Genomic DNA, 23,084 nt, shown 5'->3' with positions numbered 1-23,084 from the left:
CCTTGATCATTTCCGATGTCCTCCCCACTTCCTCCAGCTTCTTTATGTCTTTTAAAGATATGTCCAGAACTGCACACAATATTTCCAGAGATCAGAGAATCAGGCTTTTATCGCTACCCATTGATGTTTAAAAAATTTGATCATGATAGAATGAATCATTCTGAGGAATTTGTATTAGAATCGAAGCCCAAAGTCATTCATTCCCCCTCCACTCCTCTCACTGAGTGACTCCATAGGAAATTAGGGAGATCCTACTGTTTGCCCAGGCTTGTGATAGTAGACCTTCTGGAATATCAAATAGGGTGAGAAAGCCTCCTCTTCCCTCCAGGAGTGTGAAACAGAGCTGGCCATGGAAGGCCGACTTGTAAGAAGCCACCCACAATGACGTCTCCCCTAGAATTTTACATGAAACACAGAAGTGCTTTTCCACCTGTTGTTTCTTCTGAGTCTCACCCCAGTTGCATTCTGTAATGAGGGGCTGAGAGGCAGGAGCTGGGGGTGCTCAGGATTCACATGCAAACCATCTGTTTCCAAGTTCATGAGCCTTAACCCTAGATGACTCCCCTTCCCAGTCACCAGAAGAGGCCTTGACGCTGATGTTCTGAGACACACGGTAAAGATCTAAACGCTGAAGAAAGTCACAGCCTGAAACAAATATGAGACTAGACAGCCTCCAGGCTATGAGTACCCGAGGAGGGTAGGCTTTTGAGATAGAGCTCTCCCAGCTTAGGGTCTTTCTGGAATCTCATGAATGGATCTGGAACGGGCTGACCTTACCTTCCATGTCTACTCCGTCCCAAGAGACCACTATCTCTGCTGCATTGCCGCCATTGGTCATCTCCTCTTCGCCCAAATACAAAATCTTGATTCTGGTGGACACACCTCCCCTCTCCCATTCTCAGTGCAGATGTGAATGACTCCAGCCTCTGGGTCCACGAGTGGGCATGTGGTCTGAGCCTGGCCACTCTACTATCCTCTACTATCTCTATTCTTCTGAAATTGGTCCAGAGATGGGTACATGATTTATGGGCCAATCTGTGATAATAAGGGTCAGCCCTGTGGTTTCTGGAAAAGTTGGAAAAAGCAAATTCTCTTTCTTCGTGGATTCTGAGTTGGTGCGAGGTAAGCAGGTGGCCGCTGGCGGCCGCCTTGTCACCATGTAGGAAGAGGCCGTCTGAGAACAGTCACACGGGAAAGCAGAGTGGAGAGGTGAGCTGGGTGGCTGGCGAAACGCACTGAGCGCCCCTACAGCCCTGGATTTTCACTTACAGGAGTTGATGTGCCTCTTTGGCGTAACCCAGCTCGAGCTGTGTTTCTGCACTTTGCAACCAAGGACCTTGGCTAACGTTCCCATCCGCATACAAAGGACGTCTTGGTGGCATGCGCCTCTTTCTCCCCTCCCTCTGTACCCCACAGCCTTGCCTTCCTTCGCAGTGACCCGTGGCTTTAGCATGTCTCTTTCAAGTTCACAGGCCTTGAGCTCCATGGGGACTGGAGCGCAGCTGCTTTACTCACCTCTTAATCCCGGCCGCGTCTCAGCTCCACACGGGCACCGGGGGTTACACCGCATCCCTCGTGCTGGCTGCCGCGACTGCAAAACCCATTCTCCAGTGTCGGTACCTAATGTGGTCCTGGAAGTAATTTATTACTAAAAATAGTCAAATTGACCCAAGTACTAGAGTTTTGAATTACTTACCTTTTCATAACCGATGCCAGGCTCAGGGTTATCCCTACACCGTCACCACTGTTACTAAACTCTCAGGTGCTTTCTCGAATGGGAATACGGGGTGGGGGGGGCATTACCAGTAACCAAATGACGCAGAGCCTTTCAGACCACGCGATGGCCTGTAGAGAGCGTCAGGGGCTGAGCTACATTTTATATGCTGGGATCACTAATTAGTCCAGTGATTTGAAGGAGATTTTATCAAATGTGGGCATGCAGACTGCAGAATGTTTAATGTTAATTTTAAATGCTAATATTAAATTTTTAAAAATTTAGAAAAGTAAATTTAATTATTTTTGGCAGATAGTTTCAGGAGTTTTAACACGTGCAGATTTGAGTAACTATCGCCACAACTGTGACACAGAGCGATACCGGGAGGCCAACTGTCCTCCTGTGCCGCCCCGGGGTGGTCGCAGCCTGTCTCACTCTACATTCCGGGCACCCCTGGGCCATTCTCCGCCCCATGATTTTCCTCCCATAGAGGGTCATACAAGTGGAATCACACAGCAGGTCACCTTTGAGACTGGCTTTCCCCTCAGCATAATGGCTCTGAGATTCGTCCATGCTATCCTGTGCATCGACAGCTCATTCTTTTTTAAAATTTCGTTTATTGGGGTGACATTGGTAAATAAAGTTATATGGGTTTCAGGTGTGTGATCCTATCGCACATCGCCTGGGTATTGTGCTGTGTGCTCAGCACCCCAAGTCAAGTCCCCTCCATCTCCATTTGTCCCCTTTACCCCCCCCCCCCCGGTCAGCACCACGCGCTGTCCGCGTATAAGGCGTCCTTTCCTTTTCGCTTAGTCCGCGCGCCTTGCTCACCCACCTCCCTGCGGCCTCCCGTCTGTCCTCTGTGCCTCCGAGCAGCTCATGCCTTTCGCTCGCTGAGCAGTAACATGGTGGGAATTCCCGCAATGTTCTCATCCTTTCAGCTGCTAATGGACATTTGGGTCGCTTTTAGTCTTCAGTTTTTATAAATTAACCTGCTATGAACGTCAGTCCTTTTTACAGACACGTCTGCATTTCTCTCGGGTGAAATGCCTGAGAGCCGGCTGCCTGGGTCAGAGGAGGCCTGGCTCATTTTACGGGAAACTGTCCCCCTGAGTGGCGGGCCTGTGGCACCTCAGCCCAGCAGCAGCGCGAGAGGCCCAGGCGCTCCCCGTGCGAGCCCACCGCACCCCACCGCACCCACACAGCACCGCACCCCACCGCACCCACACAGCACCGCACCTTCACCGCACCCCACTGCACCCCACCGCACCCACACCGCACCCCACTGCACCCCACTGCACCGCACCCCACCCACACCGCACCCCACCGCACCCCACCCACACCCACACCGCACCCCACCGCACCCCACCCACACCCACACCGCACCCCACCGCACCCCACCCACACCGCACCCCACCGCACCCCACCCCACCCCACCCACACCCACACCGCACCCACACCGCACCCACACCGCACCCCACCGCACCCCACCGCACCCACACTGCACCCCACTGCACCCCACTGCACCCCACCGCACCCACACTGCACCCCACTGCACCCCACCGCACCCACACTGCACCCCACAGCACCCCACCGCACCCCACCGCACCACACCTGCACCACACCGATGGAGTCAGCCAACTTGATGATGTCAGGATCTTCTCATGTGATTTTTGTCATTCACGTGTCTTTTTGATGAAGAATGTCTTCAAATCTCTTGTTTATTTTATTGAATTATTTCCTTATTGTTGAGTTTTAAGTGTTCTTTATATATTCCGGATGTAAGTCCTTTGTTGAGTATGTGACTTGCAAATATTTTCTCTCAACCGTGGCTTAAGTTTTTATTCTCTTTGTAGTGTTTTCTTTTGTAAAGCAATAGTTTTTCTTTTGCTAAATCCCAATTTAACAATTTTTTTCCTCTTAGAATCATGCATTTGGTGTCATATCTAAGAATAGTTTGCCTGAGAGAAGTTCATAAATATTTCCCCTATTTTTTCAGAAGTTTACATTCAGATATGAGTTAACTTTGTATGAAATGTAATTTATGGGTCAATGCTTATTTTTTTGCAAAGAGACGTCCAGCTGTTCAATCACTATTTGTTGAAAAACTTCTAACCAACTGAAAAAGAAAATAAAGAGAAGACAAAACTACCAATAATGAGAATGAAAAAAGGCTATAATCACAAGTCCCAAAGGCATTAAATGAAGATCTATGCACATAAATTTGATCTTGGATAAAATGGACCAATTCCTCTGAAGGCACAAACCAGCAAAATATACCCAAGAAACAGGTAACTTCATTACGTAGTTTAAGAACTTAAGATGAGAAATACAACCTCTTAAATTTACCAGATAGCTACCATTTCTGTTGCTCTTCTTTCATGCCTAAAGTTCCAAGTTTTCTTCTGTTATAATTTCCTTTCTACTTTAAGAACTTCCTTCTGCATCTGTTTTCATGCAGTCTAACTGGTTGTGAATTCTCTTTGTTTTCCTCTAAGAACGTTTTCATTTCAGCTTCATTCCAGAAAGATATTTGCTATAAATAGAACCTTGGATCGGCAGGGAGTGTTTGGTTTGTTTTCACTTTCAGTATTTCACAAACGTCCCACTGCTTTAAAGCTTCCGTGATTGACGATGGAAATCAGCAGTAACTCAAATCGCTGATTTGTATAGACAATGTTTCCTTTTCCTCTGTTTCCAAGATTTTTCCATTGTCTTTGGTTTTCATCAGTTTGATTACGTTGTGCCTTCGTGTAGATTTCTTGGGGGATTTTCTCTTTGGGGTTACTGAGATTTTTTGAATTTATAAGTGTATGTCTTTTACCAAATCGGGAAATGTTTAGAGGTTATGTTTTCAAGTCTTTCTGCACCTCATTCAGTCTCTTCTTCACCTGGCACTCTGACCACACGAACACTCAAGCTTCGGCATTACTCACCAGGACGCAAATAGTTTTGCCACACGGTTAATAACAGATGCACCAGGATTCTAATTCTGGTACATAGACCCTTTTACTGTGTCCAGGATGTAAGCCTTACCATAATATTCAACACGAGAATTATCCATTTGTTCCTTATTATAAAAGAGAGAGAGAGAGGCAGGCTCAGAGCAGCAACATGATGAGTCAGGATTCAAACCACAGAACTGAGAGCTAAGCTCCATATTAACTACTCTTTGGGAAACGTATGTGGCTACATATGCAAAACGGATTCAACGAGTATTTATTGCAAAACAGGGGTTTTTCCTAAAGGAAACACAAAGGAATTATTGTCTTATGATGGGAAAGCTGGGTTAATGTTTTAGAAACCACATCATTGCTTATTAACTCACACGGTGTGTCTTTCCATCTCTTTGCAGATGCCTTTCCCCTCCCTCTGGATTCATTGATTACAACATACCAGCTATTCAGTTTCCTACGAGTTTTCACCTGGAGCAGCCACATTTCCACCTGACTGCTGCCCAGGATTCTCCACGGAAGGGCCAACTAAAAAACCATGCAGGTGTCTTCTCTGTACAGCAGCCTTCAGATTCTCCAAGCGCAGACAGCATTGCTGTAACCCTGGAGCATGCGGCTGCCCTCATCAGGGTGGAGGGAATAAACACATCTGAGGTTTACATGGCTCTGTTCCATGAGGCCGGCCCTCCCCCTAGATTGGAACCCATTCACCATGGCCTCTGAGCCCTTCAGGTGGAATAAAGATGTTCCTGTGATGGTAGTCTGCGAAATGAAAGTAAGCGCAGTGGCCTTGCACCAGAGAGCTTTCTATAGCAGCGAAGACTATAATAGAAAGTGCATTGTGACCCCTACCTTGCCGCATTTCCATAACAATGCAGCGTTGTAGCTCCAGTTGGGCAAGGAATCTGGCAAGAGATTTACAGATGTTTTATTTATGTGCAGATTTGTCAGTGTCACAGATGGGGGAAGGGCTTCTCTAAGGTGTATTGTCCCAGGTAATTGAGGAAAGATAAATTCACCAAACTGATCAGCCTTTGAAAATCTTTTTACCAGTTGACTCTCAAATTCTTACTAATGAATTAAATATATATATATATATATATATATATATATATATATATATATATATATATATTTAAGAAAGAGAGAGAGGGAGGGAGACTCATACCATCAAACACACACTTCACTGAAATTGAGCTCCTTGGAAGAGTTTCTTGGCATCTCAGAAATATTTTGCCCTCTCCTTTGAGTTTCTACTCTTGTGTCTTTCCTTTGGAGGTATTAACTTAGTGAACACAGAGGATTTTCAGGTGTACATAGCCAACTGCAGAGGAAAAATAGAGTTTTGTAAAGCAGGTTTAGAAACAATCAGCCCCAAAGGTTGGAAGTGAGCTGATTTTTGTCTGGTAAATGGATGGTAGGGTCAGAAAGACTTTTCCCTAATAGCTTGAGATTATAGATACCAGAGTGTTCTGGGATTGGAGAGGGGGTCTACATCCAGTGTCCATCAAGAGTCACTCCACATTTCCTTAAAAAGGCTGTGGTACATGTGTACAGTGAAATGTTACTTGGCCATAAAAAAAGAACAAAGTCTTATCATTTGCAACATCATGGATGGGACTAAAGGGTATTGTGCTAACTGAATAAGTCAGACAGAGAACGACTAGTATCAGATGATTTCTCTTATAAGTGGAATTCAATGAACAAGATAAATGAACAAACAAAACAGAAATAGACCCCATAGTTACAGAAAACAGACTAATGGTTGTCAGAGGGGAGAGGGGTTGGGGAACTGAGTAAAAAAGGCAAAGGGATTGAGACATACAGGTTGGTAATTACAAAGCAGTCACAGGGATATGAAGTCCAGCCCAGGAAATATAGTCAATAGTGTTGTAATGATGCATGGTGCCAGGTGAGTACTAGAGTTATTGGGGGAATCACTTTGTAAAGTATATAATTGTCTAATCACTATACTGTACACCTGAAACTAATACAAGATAATATTGAATGTAAACTGTAATTGAAAAAAATTTTTTAAAAAGCCACCCCACATTTTCCCAAACCTCTAATTAGCAGCATTAGGCAACCTGGAGCTTTTGAAGTTGATGTCCCAGAAGTTATTCACCTTGCACATCGCTGAGAATTCTTTAAATTTACAAAGGAAATTTTTAAAAAGAGGAAAAAATGCACTGGCAACAACCACAAAAACAAGAAATTCACCCCACTGAGTTTTATGGGTTCTGGTTGCAGGCGGTGAGCTCACAGATGGCCAAGAGTGAAGTCACCGACAGAGGGAAAGAGCCTGCCTGGTGCCAGAGAACCACATGGTCATTAAAAAAAAAAAAAAAAGATCCACACGGAGCCAGGTGTCTCGGGCTCCAAGACCTGAAGTGAAGTTAGAAATAGCTTCAATTGTTGACTTCCGTGCAGTGCGAGGCCTCAGGAGGGAGCAAATGTCAATGGGCCCAAAGTGTGTGAGCTCTTCCTCAACTTTTCATGAGGTTCACTTCTGTTTCAAACTTTCCTCCAGCACCAATTTGTTTAACATGTACTTTTATATATACATATGTTTTTATTGCTTTCAAAGAGAAGAAAGGAGAGGGAGAGAGAGAAGCATCAATGATGACAGAGTGACATTGATCGGAGGCCTCCTGCACGCCCCCTACTGGGGGTCGAAACCCCCATGTGCCACATAAACTGTGACCTCCTGGTTCAACCACTGAGCCACAGCAGCTGAGCTTAACATGTGCTTTTATTGGAGATTTAAGCCAGGTCATGTAGATTAACATAAAATCAGTTTTTTAAAAAGAATACTAAATGCAAATAAAATGTAGAAGTACTGTGTTCCTTTCATTTCCTGTTTTTGGTGTTAATTTTTCAGATTTTTTTTTTCATTGCTGGGTTGCTTTGTATGTGATCAGACCAATTTTCATTTAGAAATGATTTGGTAATTTATGTAAATTGTAAAATTAATATTTTTTTTCAAGTGACATACTCTTCCTAATAATATTAGATTATTTATTGAACATTTATTTGTTGTTGTTTATCTCCTACGCACGACGCACTCTCCCAGGCATTTAAGGGTGTGTGTAGTATGCAGATAAATGAGACACGAGTTTTGTTCTCAAAGTGTTTGGCATGTATTAGGATCAAAGCAAAATGGAAGTGAGTAAATGCCGCCAAAAGTAGAACATAATAAACGCCGTAAGATGTTTCCATCAATGGCGTGTTTGTCTCACCAACCCAATTTCTAAGTTCAGCACCTGGTAGTCAGTAGAGCGCCTCCTTTGCTCAAAGAAGAAACTGGTGAGTAAATGAAGCAATGAGCCATTTAGCTGGGACTCTGTGGGAGTTCAGGGCAACTGAGATTAATTCCCTGGAGCAGAAGTCGGGGGAATAAAACAGGGCAGTTGCCACGTGATCCTTGATTGTGGAGATTTGCGTATTTGGAGATGTCGAGAAGGGCTTCCCAGGACAGGAGAGCGACATGAGCTCGTGCTCGGCAGTGGGGTAGTGAGAGGTGCGCTTGGCAATGGGTGAGCCATCCAGCTCTGCCGAGCCACCGGCACAACATACATAGAAAGGCCTAGGAACAAAGATAGAACTAAATAAGCCAGGCCCTTGCTGCCCTGGCAGGATTAGCAAAGTGTGGGACACAGCGCCATGGGAAAGGGGTTTGTTATGCGAAACGGGCCAAGTCCGGAAACATCAAACACCCTCCACCCCCAAAATGACGTGAAAAGATGGACAGTTATCTAAATTCTGTGGCAGTTGGTTTCTTCGTCTGTAAAACAGTGTCACTAGCACTGATATTGCAAGGCCGCTTGAAGGGTTACACAAGTGTAGGCCTATAAATCAGCTGGCATATAATATTATTAACAAAAATAATAATAAAAACAATAATGGCAGACATTATTTAGCCAGGTGTGGCTGAACATCACAATGTGAGTTCCCTTCATTTGAATTCTCCTGAGCTTATGTAATTATAGATGATAAGACATCTAAATAACTTGCCCATTAAGTTCATCCTGTATTTTGTGATTTACCTCATGCATCGATCTGCTCAGCCGCATCTGGTTAGAATGTTAAACACTGTCATCACCAGAGATTTAGTGCATTTTATGCAGATGAACATAAAACCAAATGTTTCAAAGGAAGCACCTAAAGAAGAAAACAGGAAGGCGAGGCAGGGTGTCAATGGGGCCAAATCTAAATTCAAATTCCTGTTCAGTCACTCACTGGCTCTGTGACCCGGGGTAAGTAACTTAGCCTCCCTAAGCCTTGATTTACTTATTGTAAAAGGGGGGTGATGATAGCAATGGTGATGGTGACTTTACAGCAATAATAACAACAAACAACGCAACAGTAACAATAATATCTACCTTATAAAGTCACTGTTTAAAGAAAAGTGCCTGGGACATAGTATTATCATCATCATCATCATCATATTTTCCTTTATACTTTCTCCTAAATCACTTCAACACCAGGTGAGCAGGACTTGTGGGGAGAATGAAGTTCCATACGTGGGGGTGGAGAAGAGAATGTTTGGCTGTGGGAAACCCCGAGCCCTTATCCTGGCTCGACCTCCAGCTCATTGTACGACCTTGATTCCTTACCTCAGGTTCTTCGTTTGTTAAATGCAGGAGTCAGGCGAGGTAAGCTCCATCTTTACAGTCTGCATTTTAGGATTCTGTGCACCTAATATGAAATTTCCCACCAAACTGAGTCTGTGCATATTTTAAGAGACAATTTGAAAAATCAGCCAAAATCAGCACACCTTTTCACATATTTATTTTGTTCATTTAAAGAATAAAAACCCATACAAAATAGTAAAACACACACATAAAAAACAAAAACCAGGAAAACCTTTGTCTTAATGCAGCCTCTCAGAGAGGAGCCCTCACTCCTCTCTAACTCAGGTCTGCGCTCTGGATAAAGGTTGTGTTCTGTGGGACAAACTCAGTGGGGAAGTGTTAGCCTCTTCAGGTTTTTGGCAACACTAGTAGAGACCGTTCAGGTTGTTTACTGAGCTTTTAACTTAGTAATGAGACAAGGTGTGTTGGATAGACTCAGGCTAACTCTTGCAATAGCTGCTGACTCTCAGGATTGAAAGCTACCCCAGAACCATTAGAAAATTCCTGGATATTACTGATGGAGACAATGTGGAGACTGCTTTTCTACAATGGCCCCACCACGTTGGGAGTAAGGACTTTCAAGCTTCCCCGGCACTTCAGCGTTCTCTGCATCTGTTTTTCAGAAGCCAAATAACAGAGGCATATTCGGCCTGGCCCTCCCGGTGCATGCTGGAGAGGAGCCTGGGCCCTGCGGTGCGCCACGTACCTTAGCCACGTTAATCCTCAAGCAGAGAGCTATGGGAAACCAGGGCTGCGCACAGGCAAAGGGACCAGAGATGTTCTATTTCTAAGCAGAAGCCTGGACAGCCCACAAAAGCCTGCGTCCCCTTTTCAGGACCGTGGACAGCTCACAGGAGGCTGTGTGGTCTTTTCAGAAGCCTGGACAGCTCACCCTTAGCGCTCTGGGTGACCGGTGGTGATCTGGGTGATCTGGGTGATCTGTGGCTCCCCATGGCCATCCAGGCCCGTAGGAGGCCAACCAAACGTCTAGGGTGCCTCCGAGAGCAGTGCTGCCTTAAGTGTTGCACCCTCGGGGCCGTGCTCGCCTGGTCCTGGCTTTGCCCTGCGCTGCCTGCCACTGGTCGTTCATGCCGTGGGCCTTCACTGGGTTCCTAGTAAGCGCCTGTCACTGCGCTACATGCTCGCAAAACTAATAAAACAGTTCCTCTGCTCAAGGGGTTTGTCCCTTCAGGGAACTGCAAGTCAATCTGCCTGGAATCGTCCGCAGAGGTGGGAGCGTTTTAAGAAATGATTTTGGGCCGTGAGCGGGAAATAGAACATGGGCGTGTTTGCGGACCGCACTCAGGAGGGCAAAGCTTTTGACGCTCCATGACATTTAAAGCGCCATGGCCGCGGAGACGTGTCCGGCTGTTTGCAGCACCCAGCACATGGAGAGACAGGCGCCGGTGCTTACTGTGCAGCGAGCCCATGAGTTCCGGCGGTTTGACAGCGAGCCTCTGGGCCTGAGGAGGGCGCCCTTCCCGCCCCGGGTGTAGAAGAACCACCCAGGCGGCGCTGGGGGGGGGGAGCCCGAGCGCAGCGGGCCAGTTAAAAGATGATCGCGGTGGTTAAAGGGAAAGACCATAAAAGCCAATTTCCACCCAAAATAGATATGAGCCACAGGGTCTGAGAAAAACCAGAATGTAGGATTAACAGAAGTTTAGTAGGAGATGTAAATTTTGTGAAAAAGATGACTCACTGTGGGGTAGCTTTGAGTCTGAAGCGGTTGTGAAACGTCGACGCGAAGGTGCCTGGGGGGCGATTGTTCTGGGAGCCAGCCAGAAGCCCGGATTCCTCTCCAGAAGCAGCCGGGCTCCCGGAGTCAGTTCCTCCCGAGTAAATGAGCGGGGGCTGGCGGGTGTTGAGAGAGGCAAATAAAGAAGAGCAGAGGGGGCACCTCAGTTCTCGCGCCCATGCCGGCCCATCTTGGCAGGCCTGCTCTCGCTCACAGAATAGAGGTGTCGGTGCAGGTTATTTCTTTCTTCCAAATGTTATGCCCTCCAATTATTCTAATTCAGCATTTAAAAGCCTAATGTCTAGAGAGGCAGGGCACGTTTTTCTAAATTAGTGAAGCTGGCCAGGTGGAGTCCAGGATAGAGCACATCCTGAGAACACCTCGGGCACCGCACGTGTTCACTCCTCATCTCCAGATAACTATCGTCGCATGAAAATGTAGGCACTAGAAGATTTCTTAAAGGAAAATGAAGATGCCATGTTACATCCGCTTGGCCCAGTTCTTGTTTAAGCTGGGGGACAGATCATGTGAGCTCCTGCCATCTTGTGATGACAGCATGTCGCATGTGTGCTTCCAGAACTTTTCTAAAGCTTTGGGATGAACTGGTTTGCATAAAAGTGAGGTCGAAAAGTGTAGGCCAGTTAACACCCTCCACCAATGTGGGATGGGGGCTTGAGGGTAAGTTCTTTAGCCTGTCATCTTTTTCCAAAAATGGAATTTATTGGGGGGACATTGGTTTACAAAACCATACAAGTTTCCAGTGTGCAACCCAATAAAACATCATCTGCTCACCGCGTCAGGGCTCACCGCCCCAAGCAAAGCCTCCTTCGGTCTCCAGTCCCCCGCTTGCCTACTTCCACCCAGCCCCACTCCCCTCCCCTCTGGCTATCACCACACTGTGGTCTGTGTCCATGTGTTACATATATATGTTTTTTGGCTAATCCCTTCACCTTCTTTCATTCAGTGCCCCCCCCCCCCTGCTGACAGCTGTCAGTCTGTTCCACGTATCCGTGTCTCTGTTTCTATTTTGTTCTTTATCGTCAGTTTATTTTGTTCATTAGATTCCACATATAAGTGAGATCATACGGTCTTTGTCTTTCTTTGACTGGCTTATTTTACTTAGCATAACAGTCTCCGGGTCCAAAAGGTAAGCTTTCCTTCTTATTTACAGCAGAGTAGAACTCCATGGTGTAAATGCACCGCAGCTTTTTATCCACTCGTCTGTCAACGGGCACTTGGCCAGACTCCCGTCTTTCTGGTGGATAATTCTAGGATGCATTCTGTAGGCTTCCCAGAGAGGAGGGTGGAACCAACCTGCATGGCCTTTAGCAGAAATCTTGGTGATTCATCCTCATATTGTATAGTGTAGAAAGCCCCTCGATACAGCCCCTCTCTGTTGTTGGAGAGCAGCCTCCTCTTGCTAGGAGGCCTTTCCTGGGGTGGATATTTCTCAAAATAATGCTGTTTTCCAAAAGATCCACTCCTGCCTCCCCTCATTGCTTCAATATCAATAACTAGACCAAAACCAGGTCTCCACATAGGTAAAGTGAGAGAAAGCCTCTTTCCAGAGAATTAAAAACTTACCCCCAGAAGAGTGTAAGACCTGGCTAAGATGCACCAGTAGGGACCTGGGAATGTGTGGGAAATAAGATCTCAATGAAGTGGACCAGGAGCAACAGAATGCAAAGCTGTGCGAGGGCGAATTTATCTATTTACTTATTTATTTTTAATATCTTTATTGATTTCAGAGAGAGGAAGGGAGAGGGGGAGAGAGAAACATCAGTGATGAGAGTCATTGATCGGCTGCCTCTTGCATGCTCCCTACTGGGGATCGAGCCCGCACCCTGGGCATGTGCCCTGAAGGGGACAGAACTGCAGTCTCCTGGATCCTAGGTCCATGCTCAACCGCTGAGCCACACTGGCTACGCTGAGTGTGAGTTTATTGATACCGGAGCACTGTCCTGTGACTTAGGACTTAGGGGTCTAGGAGGACAGCTGGAGTTGGCCCTATGAAACTTCTGGAATGATTCCTTGAAGGTTGGGATTAACGATGGACTACAATAAATGAGTTAGGCATAACAGAGCACTATGAAATGAGCAATAGGTTGAAGGAGTAAGCAAGTTGGAATGGAGGACCATTGAGTACCTTCTACCTGTTTCCCTGGGAGAGCCCAGAGGTCAAGCCTTTTGCTGTGCAGTCGGGAATATCCTGCTGAGGGGGCACCAGCAAGACTGAAAAGCTCCGTGTGCCCTGGCAGGACAGGCCTGACGATCGGAGACCCTGGAGGAACTGGGTGGAACTGGGCTCCAGGATGTCAGCAGCCAGCCGGCAGCACTTCACGTCGGAGGAAAGGGGTCACACTGACCACGCTTGGCGGCAGAGTTAGAATGACAGCCAGAGTCGTCTGACTCGGGGGACCTGCGAGAATGGCTAGCAGCTGAGGAAGTCCTGAGGGGTGCGATGGTCGGGAAGCTGAAGAGGTGCCGCCTGCCTTGTATGATGGGAAGCGACTGAGGGCTGATGAGCAGAGGCTGGCCTCGGCCACAGCGGTGGGAGGTCACACTGCCTCAACGAGTTTCTGGAGGAGAATCATTTTCAGATTCAGGGCCTGCTGCTTGGAGAGAGACTGGCTCCTCCTAAAGAAAGGCCCTGAGATGCCACGACAGTGACACTTCGCTTATTCAATCAACCTTCTCTTAATTATTACCTAAGGAACGAGTAGCAACTTATATAGTGAATGCAAAGAGAGAAAAGGGGAGTGCCCAGAAGTTAGCAGAGCCAAAGATCACAGTGATGCCAGGGGACCCAAAGCACCATCATGACCCCTTGGTTAGAGTCAGAGCTTAGGAAGACCGACAGTGAATAAAATACTGGCCCAGGTCCATCTCACAGTGACCCAGTGGGCCCATGGACCTAACAGTCTTGGAGTGTAAAGGTTGATGGATATACTTAACTATTCACATAGCTCTGACACTGGTCCCTGACCTGTGGAATAAAAACCACTAAAGTAGGAAAGGCCAGGTGGAAACCTACCTCACACTCCCTCTTACAGCTAAGGTTTATATAGAAGAAACATCACACAGGAGGGGGAACTATAGTGACAGCTAGTGCATCCGAATGGCCAAGGGTGGCTGCAGCAGATGCCGTGTGGCATCCGTCACATCTCCGTGCTCCGCTTCTGGCTGCAACTATAGTGGACAATTCTGACTCTCTCGCTGAGCACAGCATCTCATCTCCATCTTGTGCTCCATGTCTTTTCTCTCTTTAGCTACAGAGTCTTCTCTAGTCATGATTGTCAAATCAGCCTGTGAACAAACCTGGCTTGGTTTGTAAAAGTAGGCCGAAGTGTGAGGAAGTGAATACTGGTGCATAAATGTCACAGCCCCTCGTGCTTCAGGCCACTAGTCCTGGAAACATCCTGCTTGCAGCTAGGAAGGTCCAGTGTAGTTGCACCTCCTGCTCTGTTTCACCACCTGCTCCCTTACTGTTGACTTCAGGCGCCCACTTCCACATAAACTACCTACGCCCAAGCCCTGCTTCCAGTCCTGCTTCCTGGGGAAACCAAGCTACGACATGGGCCTGCTGCTTCTAGACCTGCCAGCTTTTACAGAGAACCTGAAAACCTGGATTTCTATGAGAAACTCCGGATTTTCCAATGGCAGCAACTAATTAATTAAGAAAAGATGGCATGTTGGTCAGTCATAACACACCTATTATTATTCTTGTTCCCATGAACCACCAGTGGGCAGCCTGTGTTGCTCACAACGTTCTACACTGTTTAGACCTGAGACTCTGTGGCCTGTATTGGCTGGCGGGGTGGATAAAAGGGGCATTTTGTTCATGGCCTTCCCCTTCCTCTTAGGCAAAGAGGAAGGCAAAGAGAATGGGAAACATTTAGACCCGCCTTAGGCGTGGCCTGGTGTTCACGGACAGAAGAACAAACTGTTCAGTTTTTGTCTGATCTCAGTGATACCTATATAATGACCTGGGAATTAACGTAGTCACATCTTCCACAGACGAGCCCAAGCATCCCCTGAGCTTGGATGCAAACCTATAGGGTTGGGGCTGGGCATCTTGTCCACTGAGAATTTGGATCTGTCCCCAGATCAAGACTTTGAACCAGTTGTCAGCCTCAGGCAGTGGCTACTTGAGAGAGAAAAAAGCATGCGCTGGTGCCTGAGTCTTCAAGGCTCACATCCCTGGGAGGGTTCTGCTTGGTCACGGGTATCTAAGCACATAACCTTGGTTACCCGGGAAACCAAGGCCAAGTTGGTCTGGATGCTTTTTCTATAGCCCTTATGTTTAGCAGACGAGATGTTGCCAGAGCTGCTCAGCGGTGAGCATCTTGAAGAGGAGGGAATCACGTAGATTCCTACACAAATGCATGTGATGAGTGTGATAGGGGCAATTTGTGGATACAAACACCACTGAAGAAGTGGCCAAGATTCTGCAGCTCATGTGCTTTGGATACAAAGTGAAGATAGACATTCATTCATTTGAAGATTAATTAAATGCCTACTTTGTGACAGGCAGTGTGCTAACGTGGGGACCAAACAGGAGATGGGACAAAGTCCCTGATCTCATGACTTTACATTTGGTTGGGAAAGACAGACATCTAATCTAACAAACAAACAAGACAAGCTCAGTTGCTGATAAGGGCTGCGAAGGAAATAAAACATAGAGATGTGGAAGAAGGTGGCTGGCATGTGTTTGTAGGACGGGAGAGAAGTCACTTTATAAGGGGAGGTAGGAAAAACCTCTTGGAGGTGACATTAGGCCCCAAGGCTCTCAGGGCCAGGAGGGAGCCCACCAGGGCAGAGCACCTGCAGGAAAATGGTCCCAGCAGAGAAAAGTTGTGAGAGTTCAAGGCGGCCATGGCGACTCCCCAGCGTGAGGAGGCCTCTGCCAACTCTACCTGAGCCAGGGAAGGCCTTGGAGGTAGGAACAGAAGTGTCAGGGTGAGGCTGACAGAGCCTTGGGCCGAGGGGAGGAGTGCTGGTGCTGATTTTATCCGCTAGCTGGGTGACCTGAGCATTACACCCCACTTTGGACCTCAGTTTCTCCATTTAGAAAGAGGGGGTTGAACTACCCCCCTTTTTTAAAGCTATTGAACATTTCTCTCAAAGGAAATATAAAAGCAATGAGAATCTGGAGCACAGTTAGGAAAGCCTGCATAGGATGGTGCCTCAAGAACCCTTCACCAGCCCCGGAATTTAGATTTCAAGGGCCCTGGCCCCTTGCTGAGGTCTCAGATCCCACAGTGGCCCTGCTTGTTTCTTCCACAGCCACGTCAAACTGCCACCCTGGAGCTGCCCACCTGTGGGACCAGGTGCCAGGGCCCCCATCTGCCTGGGCCCCTTTACTTGGTTTTCCTCCTGCGCAACAGCCAGGGGATGGAGAGGTCTGCTAAGTCAAGGTCAGGGGGCTCCTCTCGGCACTGGCACAGCACGGAGCCCGGCCTGCACGGGAACTCGGAAGGGTGTGTGTCTCCTCGGTCCCGGCCGTGCGGGTCCCAGGCCCGCAGCACCTCAGCGGGGCCTCAGCCCCGAGGCTCCCTCTCCTGGGTGGGACCACCGGCCATGGGAGGGGCGAGGGAGCAGAGGCTCCTCCTGAGCCACGCCGAGGGCCTGCAGGGGCTCTGCACACGCTGGATCCCTTCTCCTCGCCCTTCAGGATGGCAGAAGTGGGGGCCTCACCGTGAGCCGCCTGCCCTGTCCACGCCCTGGCCTCTTGCAGGTGCGGGCCAAGGAGAGCGCAGCCAGGGCTGCAGGCCAGTGGGGCCCGCGGTGCTGCTGCTTCGGGCACTTTCCTTGGCGCCCCCCCCAGAAGCTCCTCCTCACCCCCAGGACGCGCTCACCCAGGGGAGTGCTGAAGAGCCCGCTGCATGCTGCAATGTGACATACTGTGGCCTACGGGGCACTGCTTCCCGGAGCCTGAGGGTGGGGGAACCTGACTGTGTATAAAATGCGGAAACCCGGGCAAAGCGTCCGTGTCCGCAGCCCCAGCCACTCAGGCTAAGCTTGGGCTTGGGACGTGAAGAGAAGCGAGTCCCTGTAACTGAGCGTGTTCAGTTATATGTTTAAATTACACTTGAGGGAGGCAGAGGGATGTGGTCCAGGTGAGAAGAGCACTGGGCAGCATGTCCAGAGCCCAGGCCTGCCCCTGGTCGTGTCACGTGTGATCTTGGATGAGCCCTTTATATTTCTAGGCCTCAGTTTCCTCATCTGATTCTAATGGGCCACAAAGCCCAGTCTTCCCACCTCCTGGGAGATGATGGAAATAGATGGAGACAGTGGCTGCCGAGCAGCGATAGCGCCCTGTCCAGTGCTTGCTACCATCTGCAGTGAGGTCCGTGAAGAAAGCAAGGGCGAGCCCTGGGAAGCTTCACAGCAGCCAGACTTCGCAGTGGCCACCCCGTGTGGTCAGGGCCTCGCCTGCGCGATAGGCTCTGCGGCTGTGGGTGCCGTCACGCTCACAGGCGGGGTCATACTTGACCAGAGCTTCATGCTGGTAGTATTCGTCCACAAGGGATTAGAAATAAAACCAGCAGGCGACAACAGAAGCTGGTCCTTCATCACACACACTGATGTTGATTCTTGCTTTTAGAGGTTCCCAAACCTTGGAACAATCCGTAACTGAACGAAGTGTGGAGTGAAGTAGCCAAAGGCACAACAGAAACAGAAAGGACCTGCCAAATGTGCCTGCTCTGCTCACCTTGCTCTGTGACCTTGGATGAGCCACTCTCCTCTCGGGCCATGGATGCCACAGGTGATCTCTACCCAAGGCTTTCTCCTTCTGCCGAAGGCTGGGGTAGAAGGTCAAGGAGAAAACCAGACTCTGTAAATAAAAGAAACCAAAACTGGCTGATGAATTAGGCATGAGGGTGGGAGTGGTGGTTGACTGCTTAAAGTGGACACTGGGGGGGGGGGGGCAAAGGTGGGGGAAATGGGGCCATCTGCAGTACTGTCAACTAAAAATAAAAATAAATAAGTGAATAAATAAATGAATGAATAACCATAATCTTTCACTTCTTCCCTGTATCTGTGCTCTTTGCAAAATGATCTTATATCTCATTCCATCAAGAGGTTGGCTTCGACTGCACCTCCCTTTAAAGGTGGGATGGCCCGTGACTTGCTTTGGCTCACAGTGCAGAGGAAGTCACCGTGAGCCTGTTCTGAGCCAAGGCCCCAAGAGCCTTCTGCTCACTCTCTGGGATCCCTGCCCAACTGCCAGGTGAAGAAGAGATGAGAGGCCCCCTTGAGACCCCCCCAGATCGGCCAGGCCCCACACAACTTGGCCACTAACTGCCAATTCATGAGTGAGCCCAGCTCAGGCTCGTTCAAATTGCTGACCATAGGATCAGCCGTTCACTAAGTGCTTATTGTTGTAAGCTGGTAAGATTTGGAATGTTTCTTGTGCAGCAGACGCTGGTTGATCCAGGAATAAAATAGGATGTTGGTTGTTACTGGATGTGTTTGTTGGGCTCCAGAAGCAGTAATGTCGGAGCGAGTTTGATTAGAGCATCCTCTGGCCCCTTCCGCATCTCATTCCAGCTCATGAGTTTACTCCCTGATCCCAGTCAGTGAGTTAGGCTCTTTCAAAATATGCCTCTCCCCTCACAGGCCAATGACTCTTCCATGTTCTGGATAATGGACCCCTTTGAGGATCTGATGACAAATGAAGCTTCATATCTCAGAAAAAAAATGTGTGTCTCCACATTTACATGTGCTCTGTACACAATTCTAAGACTTGAGGGTCTGCCCAGGTGAAGAGTTCTAGGTGCAGACCAAGCCCCTCTCCCCAACTTTTTCCAAACCACTCTCTTATCCCCCACTGATAAGTTTCCCAGCCACTGCCTTAGGGCCTTGCTAACCTTCTCAATCAATGCACACAAGGCAATGTTAGGACAATAATCCATGAAACATGCAGAGTCCGTGGAACTCACCTCCAAAACATTCTCAGACATAGTGTCCCAGTCAATCCTCTCAACATCCCTGAGGAGAGTGTGGGCAGGACCTACTGTCTTTGTTGATGGGTTGAGGAGACTGAGCCTCAGTCCAAGGGTGTTACGGCCCAAGATCACTCAGCAGGCCAGGGACAGCCTCTGGACTCCCGGTGCCAGTCCACGTTACTTTGCCTTTCAGGGACATGGTGGGCCAGTGGTGACAAGCCCAGATGGGGGTGCTTATCCCGTGTGCGGGGAGCACTGGGAAGGTCTGTGTGGCCGGATGGAGAGCAGGGGAAAAGTGATAAGACTTGAGGTCAAGAGACTGGAGTATCTTACAGATGGAGGCTCTCAGAAGCCTACATTCCCAGACTGTGGTTGGGGAGACGGTAATATTTTAAATTTAACCTCACTTAAGAAAATTCCATCATTAATTGCATCAGTCTATATATATATATATCTTCCCCTCTGCCTCTTCCCAGAAAGGAAGGAATCTCAGAGTCTTTCACACAATCCAAACTTAGAATGATTTACACTTCACCCTAAACATGCCAGTCTACCTTTCACAGCAACACAACTTGTTGGATTTTATTTTTAAAACTACCAAGAGACCATGAGCCTGACCTGGACACTCTATGTTCTTTGAACCAGTTCAAGAAACATTTTCTGAGCACCCACTGGGTGCCATGCCCTGAGATTGGTTAGCATGAGAGAGGACTTAAAGTTGATAGAAAGGACTCAGATCTTCAAAAAATATCAGGGGAGGTAAGAACCATCTCGTTTACCTTGTAAACTAGCTGTCGCCCCTCAGAGATGAGCTCCGTGTCCCTTCCTTCCCGCCCTCGCCCTCCAGAGGGAAACGTCTCCTCAGTGCGCCTGTGCTCCCCACTGTCGGAGAACTGGGGATGCGCCAGCGAGAAGCCACAGGGTGTCGTGAATGCTGTGGTTTAGCTGTCAGCTTTTTGGTTTTTTTGGTCCCTTCCTTGTCAGTGAGCGCTTTGAGACGGGCGCATGTCCGATGTCTCTTCTGTTGGCCATTCCAGCTTTCTACCATGATTAGGTCAGTAAATACCTGTTGAATTTAGTTAAATAACCACAAAACTCAGAGAAAATGCTAACTATGCAAAGAAGAGGTGCAGACTAGGGTCTTTCGAGGTGCATGAGGGGGGTACCCAATCATGTCACATGACTGTTGTCCTTAATAAGGACAGATGACGACTGTGCTAGAAACATGGCAACTGCTTACCCACTGAGGTATTATTAACATTGCTCGTGTCGCTGTTGTTATAACATCCTACCTCCAGGCAAGAGTATGTCGCCTGGAGGGACTCTGAAGCCACTGCAGAATTCTCCCCTGGTGCTGTGATCTGAGAGCTGCCCCGCCGTCCACTCAGCTCAGCAAAGAGAAGGTCCTTTTCTTTCTCTGAGGGAAGTGGCTGCACTGCATCCTTGCCCTGAGATGCTTCTCTTTGACGGGCCTGGGAGCCATGGGATTTAATAAATATATTCTTTCTCCGAGGAGTCAGGAGCACATGTCTTCGCCGTTGCCATGGCTCCATGGCCTGTTTGGCTTACTGTGAGGGCATTTCCAGCCTCACACCCTCTGTTGCATTTAAACACTGGTCTATTATCTACTTGGGAGCTGGAGAAGAGAGTACGGGGGGGCACGGAGAGCCACAGTGAATGGAAGTGAACAGATTGGGGACACAGCCGAGGCCAACACACAACAGCCCATTTGGTGCAACTAATTGTGATCATACAGGTCACTGACTTCTTATGGGCTACCCGATCGATATACAGGTCTCTTTCAAGTGAGGGCCAAAGCTTAGCTTCATTTCTTATAGACACAGATGAATCGTGTCTCAGTTAGGACTCTTCTGATTGAAAGCAACATAAACCAGCTCGAGCCAGCTTAAACAGCAAAAGAAGTTGCTGGAAGGATAGTGGAGCCTCTCATGGAAGCCCAGCAGGACAGGCTGATCCCGTGTCTGCAGAAAGCTGGAGCCGGGCATCTTTGGTGACCCTGAGGGGGGTTGTTTTTGACTTTCCAACACTCACTCCCCTATCTACCCTCTCTCCAATCTACTTTTGAAAAATTATTTTTTCTCTTTTGGATATAACCTGGTGGGGCTATAAAGAAGGACCATATACTACCTTATTTAAAGAAAGACACATCACTCAAGATAGGCCAATCCGATGCTCACTCCCTGGAGTTTGAATCTTGATCAGAAATATAAAAAGGTTCAGAGCAGTTGGGCTTCGCCTGCTCTGGCCACAGTACCCAGATCAGCTGCTCTTCCCATGAGACTATTTCTGAGGTTACCGTTTCCCAAAGCCCCAGAGTGGCCTTGGTTCAGTGCTCCTCAGATTTTTTTTAGCTTTCCCAATAATTCTCCAAGGTACCCAAGACTAATAATACTAGTTCCAGTAAATAAGCAAAGTCGGTCTCTTTTGCTGCCAAGAGAAGAACTCTGATCAAGACATAGACCATCCCCCTAAAAATCGCCATCGACTTGAGCCAGTTTACTACCCTACTCTCTGTGCCTCCCAAGCAGAATGTTTCAGGAGAGAGAACTTGGCATATGTTGGGTCAGGTGTGCCCTTGATTCTGTCAACGGAACGTAAGGGGCAGGGTCACGTTATGAACAGAGCTGCCAGAGGCCGATCCCTGCGGAGGAAAAGCACTTCGTCCCCAAGGGGAGCGCAGGACAGTGGGCTCAGCCACACTCCCTCCAGGGGACCACAGAACAGAGCATGTTGCTGAGCGGGAAGCAGATCCGGAGCTGGGACCCATGTGCCAGCGGGCGGCATTGGGCCAGAGGTAATTCGACCTGAAGAAGGACAGTTGAAGCCACACTTCTAGCAGCAGCATGGGTTGGGTGACGGTGGCCCGGAGCTGCTATTCTGAGCCATACTTTTCAACAGCAGGGATGCTTTGCTGTTTGTCTCTCTCATCAGCAAGTCTGCATGTTGGGTTTAATTCTCATGAATAGTCCCTGGTGATTGTCTTTCAGTGGTACCTACTGTCCCAGTCATCGATTGGGTCATTAAGGAAAAAAGTCTTGCAAAATCTGGAATCCCAATTATATTTGCTTTCTTTGGTCTGTTTTACTCAAATATAGGTTCTCACTCTCTCACAAAGTTTCACTGCACGCAGACCTGCACGTCATTAAGAGGCTAAGTTCCCAACGCCTTTGGAATCAAAGACCCTGGAGCAGCCAGTCATTGGTGGCAGCCCCATCCACCACTGAAGGGGATGTCCCGGACTTCTCTCCTCAGCTTGATGGAACCGAAATTTCCAACCCTTCTTATTTTCTCTGATAAACACACACAATGTGCAGACACAGTCTCAAGGGCATTTCTGACACCTCTCACTTTTCCAGAGGATGCGAAGGCAATCAGAGCTCACCGGTCATAGGCTGGTGGCGGCTGGTGTCAACACTGTGGAACCCACCTTCCCTGTGGACCTGCGACTCTATCAGAGAGCAGCGCTCTACTCTTCCTGTGCAATTAGCTGCATGGCAAAATCTGCAACACCCTTAAACATCAACATTCTCAGCTGAAAATCCCCATATGCAACAGCTGAATATCTACACGCAAAGAAAACGAAGCCAGAGGCTGACCTTACCACTCCACAAAAATGAACTCGAGTGGATCACAGACCTAATGCTCATAAGACAGCATGGTGGCTTCTTACAAAACCAAATGCACTCTTACCATGGCCACAGCCTGACTCGCTGCTGCACCCTAGCCTGGGCTCTGCAAGCTGGTGAGCTCCTGAAATCCTTTCAGGAGTCAGAAGGAACCTTCCAGAGCATGACCATTGCCTCCTTGTTTTTAGGAGACGAAGAAACGGAGGCTCAGAGAGGATGGCTGACTTGGCCCAGGGCACACAGTCACCAGGGACTCTTGACCCCTATCCGGGGCGCCCTGCGCTGGGGCCTTGCCTGCTCAGGCCCTTTCCTTCCCTCTTCACACAGATGCCCCTTTCTCCCCCAGCAAGATACGTGGAGCCTCCGCCTTTCTTGGGGGCTGGCACTGACGGAGACAGAGAACGCCCACAACTGGGTCCCGTCCCTAGGATTCAGGAAGGCACACGTC

This window comes from Miniopterus natalensis, chromosome 18 (assembly GCF_054644295.1).
Source record: "Miniopterus natalensis isolate mMinNat1 chromosome 18, mMinNat1.hap1, whole genome shotgun sequence".
NCBI lineage: Eukaryota > Metazoa > Chordata > Mammalia > Chiroptera > Miniopteridae > Miniopterus > Miniopterus natalensis.
The sequence above is the reverse complement of the archived record's forward strand: the minus strand, read 5'-3'. Positions refer to the sequence as shown.